Raw genomic sequence first — 7550 nt, 5'->3', positions numbered from 1 at the left:
CAGCTGTGGTGTTTGCCACCCGTGTTGGTCTGGGAAGAGACAGCATTTATTAATGTCTGATCTGCTTATTCACTCAAGGCCAGACCCTCAATGACTTCATAGCAAGAAAGCAAAGCAGTGTGTAGTGTCTTTAGAGGGACTGCCATGTACCCTGTAGGAGAGGAGAGCCTACTGACAGGAAGGTTTTGTTTTCTCTCAATTTCATTCTCTGGTTTGACTTATGTGTTACTTTGCAGTTTATGGCCAAACATGCGAGTTCCTTAACCCCACGATCCTTCCAGGCATTATGTTTCTGCTAACATCCTGGGTCACATCAGCTGTCTTTTCACATGTCTCACATTCATTCTCATTTAAGGCTCAATTACCTCTTGGCAATATGCCACTAGTGACAGCAGATTTATACCAGTAATTAGTACGTTTTGAGAAGTCAGGAAGAAAATCCTTGCTCCTTTGCTTAAGTACCTGGATGCAGTGATGAATTCTTAACTCTACACCCTAAACTTTAAAAGATTTATTCTTTATAATTTTGCCTCAATTCCCTTTAAAACCTAGTAAAAGTAGTGCATTAGTTTCCAATGCTTGGCTCACTTGCAAACTCCTCATTTGAAATCCCCTCCTTAATATTTCTGTGCTACAAAACCCTGTGTGTGCCACTGGCCCTCTGAAAGGGGGATGCCACTGCAGACCTGCTGCCACTGAACCTCCTTCCACTGCTGCAGGTGGGGTTTGAAGCACTGTGCTGTTCTCTGTATTTTAAACACCACAAGGAATGTCCTGGAAATATAAAAAGCAAAGTTAACTGGGCTCTGTAAAAGAGTTCATATGTAATACAGATTGTTGATCATTTAGTATTAAGTGGTTCATTATTTTATTGTTCTTCAATAATTCGAGAACTTAAATCTTCTACTTTTGGCTTGGCTAGTGATGCTGTCTTGAGCTGGGTTATAAAAATACTGTGCTTCACCTAAGCACAGATTGTTATAGTTTTCATCTTAATTAGCAAGCTGCAGATTTAGATGGATTAATACAATCACTCTTTCTTTCTTTTGCCATAGAAGTTCAGAAGTATAATCTGTCACTTGTGAGAACATAAAGAATTGGACTGGAAGCATTCCAAACTCTTTACTGTAAGTGTTCAAAGATTTAATGGAGTCCTCAGTCATAAAATCTTAAATTTGAACTAGACCTTTATATTCTCCATTCTTAAATTCACTATTTTTATGTCCAGGGGATTTCCTGTTATCCAAGTATGTATGGAGGCCCTTTATTTCCCTCTGTGTGTGTTTTTTAATTCAAATCAAATGTGTATGTCAGTGGTTGATTGCACTTAACCTCCTTAGGTTCATATTTCTTATTTAATTACATTACATTTTAAGGTTTAAGGCTATATATTTACTGCAGTTAATAGCACACCATATTTTAATGAAGCTGTTATCTTCTGCAAATATATACAGAACAATGGAGATTGATTGTATAGGACCTTTCAAAGAAATTATATCTCAAAGCCATTTAAAATGAATAAACACAGTGGAGGGTTTTTGTTAATGTAGTTCTTCACCTAACACAGCTTCAAAACTAAGGAAATGAGTGGCTGGGTTATCAGGGCTGTTGTTCTCCTGATCCCCAGCCAAGGACTGCACCTCTGCAGGTCACAGCCACAGCTGGAGTGTCCCTACAAACTGTGGCTGTTCCCAGAAGTGCTCCAGAACTGCAGCCCCAAAGGGCACTCACCTCCCATGTACACTGACAGTGCACCCACAGCTCTGCCACAGAGCTCAGCTCTGTAAATCCACTGTCACTCCATTCAGGGAAGGCTCACCACATGAACCATTAGTATCTGATTTTACTGAAACATCTGAAAACAAGGTAAGTATTACCTAGATATCATGTCCAGAAAATCTGGGACAAATCTCCTGTGCTCCATTAGAATGCACCAGCTGAACACCTGATTTCAGTGCAGAGCAGGGCATCACCCTACATTGGGGCACTGCACTGGGTTTCTCACAACAATCTGAGAGTTACATACTCTGCATTGAGCTAAAAAATGCTGGGAAACACTTCTTTCCAGGCACACAGCAAGGCTGATAGTCTTGTCCTGCCATTCCATCACATACCAAAAATCTCCTTAGTCTGCTCAAAAGCTTTTATTTCTTTTTCTCGGGCAACAATCAGTTTGAACATTTCATAGTATTTTGCAGACTTCATAATTTTCTTTCTGCCAAAGAACAATTTATACATCTCTTTAGGTTACATCTCATCTTGCTTCTTTTATTTTTATTTCTCTTCTTTCATTGTTGTTACTATTTATACCATGTCATTTTTATTCCATTCCTATTACCCTTACAATAGCCATGATACACAACAGAGCACTGAACCCCGTGTTACAAAGGGAGGCACTGAGAGATTTCCTGATGGCTCTGGTAGGTCAGGGAGTTCAAGCAGATTCTCTCTGGGTGTAGACTGACAGCCCATGTATCCTTCTGCCTGAGACCCTGTGGCATGAGGGGCTGTGAGCCAGTGTAATCCCAGAGGATTATTTGGGGATTGGTTTTGCATTTGTAGAGAGATTGATCTCCCTTAGGCAGAAGAGAAAACAGAGAGATGAAGAGCATTTCTTGTGGTAAAAGAGATTTGTGTTCTGTGTGTGGAGCTGGATATCTGTAAAGTACAGTTTAGTAGCTTCAGCTTGGGTCATTTAAAAATGGAAGTGAGGCCCTGGAAGAGGGATGGGTTTTGGAAACCAAGCCCATTAGGTGTGGAATCCATTGCTGACAATGGAGTATTCTGTGAACACCTAAGCTAGCATTAGTGTACATGTGCTTAGCCAAGAAATACTTGGAACCTGTTGCTTTGCAGTGACTTTATCCTTTAATGCCTGCAATCTTTCGTATTTAGCACCTTAGCTGCCTTTTTATTGCTTCCATGGAGGAATCTGACAGGTTCAAGGGAGATTGGGTAGAGAGCCAGCTAAAAAGCAAGACAGTGCCACTGGACATTGCTGGAGTTTGCTTGGATGATTGCTCCCTTTGGAACAAGGAGACCAAAATGTTCATAAAGGTAAATTGATAAATCTGGAAAATATTCTATTTAAATAATCCCCAGAGCTCCCAGCCTAACACACAGCTGTAGAAAAAAAAAACAGAAAAGACCCCACCAACTGAACAGGATGTTGGGCTGCATTACAGTAAGAACAGAATATATATCAAAAAGGTGTTATTGTTATTACCTAAACCACTGGTGAGTTCTTGTTGAGAGTGCTCTTTTCAGTACTGCTCACTCTACCTAAGGAGGATGTGATTAAGGGATAAAGCAAGGAAAATGACAGTAACACTGTGCCTTTCAGCTCTGAGTTATAAAGCAAGACTGAAGAGCTTTGGCATGATCTTGTTTAAAAAGAGATCTTGCAGTGATTTTAAATGATTTTTAAATAATGAAGGAGATTAATGATGTTGGAACAGACAAAGTCTGCGAAAACAAGAAGAGTTAAATTGCAAAATCTTGGGAAAAGAATGAAAACAGAGAAGGGAGAGGTTCATGTGAATGCTCCAATTAATATGTAATGCCAGTTATCAGAGGGGTCCTGTGAATCTGGATGTGCAGGGTAAGGTGAAGGTAGAATTGTGAGGAGAACAGGAGAGTGACAGTGGCATTGTGACTGTTGGCCAGTAACACACAGGCAGTGGAACCACGCTGCAGCAGGCTCTGGGAAACACCCGCAGCAAGGAGGAAAAGGAAGGTCCTGCAGCCTGTGTGGTAGATCCAACATGGGCAAGGATGGTGCAGGGAGGCACTGAGTGACAAGAAGTTTGCAGTGGGAAGACAGAGGCTGACAGGGAAGCAGCATGTGGAACAAGGCAGGGGGATGGCTGCTGTTAATCCACCTGAACTGCAGGCACCTAAGGTGAAAATACTGGAGGCAATTCCAGCTCTTAGCTGAGCAGGATCCTGCTGTGGATGTGGTGGTCCATATACAATGGGACCAAGTGCAGCAAGTTTCAGCTTGCAGCCCACAAATTTATGAAGGACATTTATGAAGGACCAAAGCCAACTTCTAGGGGCCCTCTGAAAGCCAGCTAAGAAAATTGTGGTTAGTCCTTGCTGTTACGGCCCACGGAGAAAGTTCCTAGGAGATTAAAAAAAAAATCAATAAAAGCTGTAAAAATATGGCTAGAACATTCAGAATTGCTGGGTGGAAAAAAGGGAACATGAGTCTTCCCCATCCTCACTGGTTGTTCTCCTTTGTTCCACGAGGCAGGTGGCAGTGCCTTGAGTGTGCAGGAGTTGGGATGAGTGTGCTTGTTTCCATAGCTCCTTAGGTATGTGTTTTGTGGGCATCTACTCAAGTATTTTATGAGGAAGGGAGTGAGCCCACTCTCTCTTATGTGACTTGAATGATACAGAAGGAGAATTCAGACTCCCACTTGACCTCAAGTCAAGCAACCTGTGACCATGGGGAAATTAAGAGAAGTAGGAGGATTTAAGGGCCAGGGTACAAAACAGAGACATTCTTTGGTCATGAAAGTCCTTCCTCCTCTGAGATTCAGAGAGTTCATGACTCAGGACAGGTTTTCAAATTATCCAAGCATTGGGAAACCACCAAATCTGGATATCCTATAGTCAGTGACTCCAATAAAAATTGCAGCCCAGTCTTTGGTAGCTGTTCCCACTGCATGTTACAAAGTACTTTGTTTTATTGCAGAAGTTCAAGATTCTCTGTGGTCTGGAGAATTTATAATATCAGTGTTTATGTCCTGTACAGCAAGCAGGCAGCCCTCAGTGACTGAATGATGTTTAATGAACAGTTAATGAGCAGGATCATGGTTTGGGGATACAGACATGGAGACAGACCTCCCAATGTTTTCTTTAGTGACCTCAGCGATGGAAGGGAGAGCATACTTATTAAATCTGTAGATGAGGCAAAGCTGGAACTGAATGCAAGAATACTGGAAGGCAGGATTAAAATTTCAAGTGATCTTCACAAATTGGTGATATAATCTGAATAAAATTAGATGAAACTCATTAAGGACAACTGCAGGGCACTATGCTTTGGCAGGAACAATTTTAACTAGCAAGTACAAGATGAGGGAATGTCAGGCTAGCAGTCCTGTGGAAAAGGTAGAGAATCCCAAACTGAACATGGATTAACAATGATGTAGAGATGTCAAACAGACAAATCCTCAGCAGGGCAGTGGCATTCCATATAAATATAAGTCATGGATACCACAAAATAGATGTAGACCACTTGGAAAATCCAGAGGAAAGTACCAAATAGAAGCAGACCTTTCTAACATGACCTGAGGAAATAGACGTTGTTTTGCTTCTAGAAGACAAAGAATGTTATTAAAACATTTATTAAAGTATGTTGAGGAATTAAAAGTCTCTCCAATGAGAGGAGGAATAGTTTTCTAGATCCGTCATTAAAAAGTAAACCATCAAGAGCTTAAATTACAGTAAACCAGAATGAGGTTGGATGCTAAGAAAAACGACCAGAACAGAGCACAAACATTGAAATTTGTTTTCAGATGACCATGGAGACTTTATATCTTGATGTCTTTCAGAACAAGGCAGAAAAATTTGTGCCAACAACTATCTGTGTGTAACTGATCTTGCCTTCTTACCGGGAGAAGGAAGAAGAATTAGGTAATTCTGACAGTCATTCCTGGCTACTTCTGGATGTGTTTTTACTCTGGCAGGTCTGAGTGCAATAGCCTTGGTGCTATCTCTGCCTTGTCTTTCTCACACCTGTGTGCACCCCTGCTCTGCTGCATTCTTGATGATTCTGATGGATCAAGGGTGTGTCCTCAAACTCCCTGTGCCTGTGCAGATCAGTGCCCGACATCAAAGGTGACATAAATCATTTTCCCCAGGACACAATAATGCTCAGAGTATGTATAATTCCACCGGACACAGGCATTGTCTTGCTAATCAGTTGACTCATCACATTTTCCATCTGCTGAATTATGCTTCAATCTGAGTTATTTTATCCCTTGTATTACTTTATAATACCCACACAAGTGCTTCACTCAGGCAAAGTTCTCATCTATGGTCAATGAATTTTGCCATTCATGACTTCTGACTCATTTCTCATGCTACACAATAACACTGTCTATCATGTTTGCTGTATGCTAAACTGCTTGTGCAAGTGAGACCTTTTTCAATTCTATTCCATTTTGACTTGTGATTGATTTATTCCTGGTCAAATGTAAGAAATGTCCACACAACACCTATCTACTAGCTTAAAAGAAAAACCTCCAGTCCCATAAAATTTTCAGTCTGGCTCAGGTTTGGTTTGACTCTCCAGTAATAGACATGTTACAATAACCTTAGTAATCTTATAATTTAATTTATAATAGAAGTCTTGAACTCTTACTGCTACTAACCTCTTATCCATCTCTTTCAATTTTCCAAGGTTTCTTGAATGCTTTGTATATCACAATGATCTAGGCATTTTGGGAAGCTAGAAGGGATTTATCTAAATTATTTTTTGGTTTAGATGATTTTATCAATGGCTTCATTCTAGCTTCTAAAGGACACTTCATAATTCTAAAGCTCCTCAAGGTTTTATCAACCAGAACAAAGCTGCTTTTCCTTTGGTCTCTTCTTGCTATCCACATGAAAAGTGCACTTGAAAAATCTGAGGGATTGGCCTTTCAAAATTTGTTTGCCACGATTCTAACAACATTGTGACTCTTCTTTTCCAGTTAATTACTGACTTTTGTAATACTCTTAAGTGGTGCTGAAGAGTTGAGATGGTATTTTGGCTGTGGAGCTGCATTCTGCTTACAGATACAACAGTGCTTTTCTACCTTTTTGTGCCACAGATCCCTCTTTTGCTGTATCATTCCAGTTTTTCCCTTTCAACTGAACAAAAATCAGACTAAACTTTGATTACTCCTTTTATTGTCTGAATTTTCCACCACTTCATTTATTGGTTGGCTTGCATGCAGGCTGTGTATGGTTAAAGAAATTATAGATATTTTCTCAGTTCAGTTTCTGATGTCTTAAGTCTCAGGTTTGCCCAATGGGTTGGGGAGCTGAAACACACTCCATGTGGCCACAGGATTTATGTCCAATGGATTATCCTTCTGCCATGACACAGTGTAAGGCTGGCATTTGCATAGTAGGTGAGCAGAATGCAGGAGCACAGCCCTCCCAGGGTTTCTTCTTTATGACAGCAGAGTTCACAGGGCTGGTAAATAAAAACCTGCCCTTTACCTCTTTACTTATTCCCCCAGTGCTGCTCTGTATTGTGGCTTTCCACTGTGCATCTGCCCCTTCCATCTTGAACTGAATTGGTGAAATGCATCCAAATAATTTATTTAACCCTGCTTGCCTGGGCAAATCTTTAATTAGCAGGCATACAAAGTGAAGCTTTCTATTTTAAATATATTAGGTCTGGTTTATAAGAATAGGACTGTTCAGATTTCAAGGGTTTTCTTCTCAAAGCCAGTCTCTCTGATAAATTGAGGGATTATGTTTTTGTTGGCTGTCTTTGTTACCTCCATCACTGTGTTTCCAATTTATCAACATAGTTTTGAGAAATTTTTAGA

This window comes from Catharus ustulatus, chromosome 22 (genome assembly GCF_009819885.2).
Source record: "Catharus ustulatus isolate bCatUst1 chromosome 22, bCatUst1.pri.v2, whole genome shotgun sequence".
Classification (NCBI taxonomy): Eukaryota; Metazoa; Chordata; class Aves; order Passeriformes; family Turdidae; genus Catharus; species Catharus ustulatus.
Note: the sequence above shows the minus strand (reverse complement) of the source record.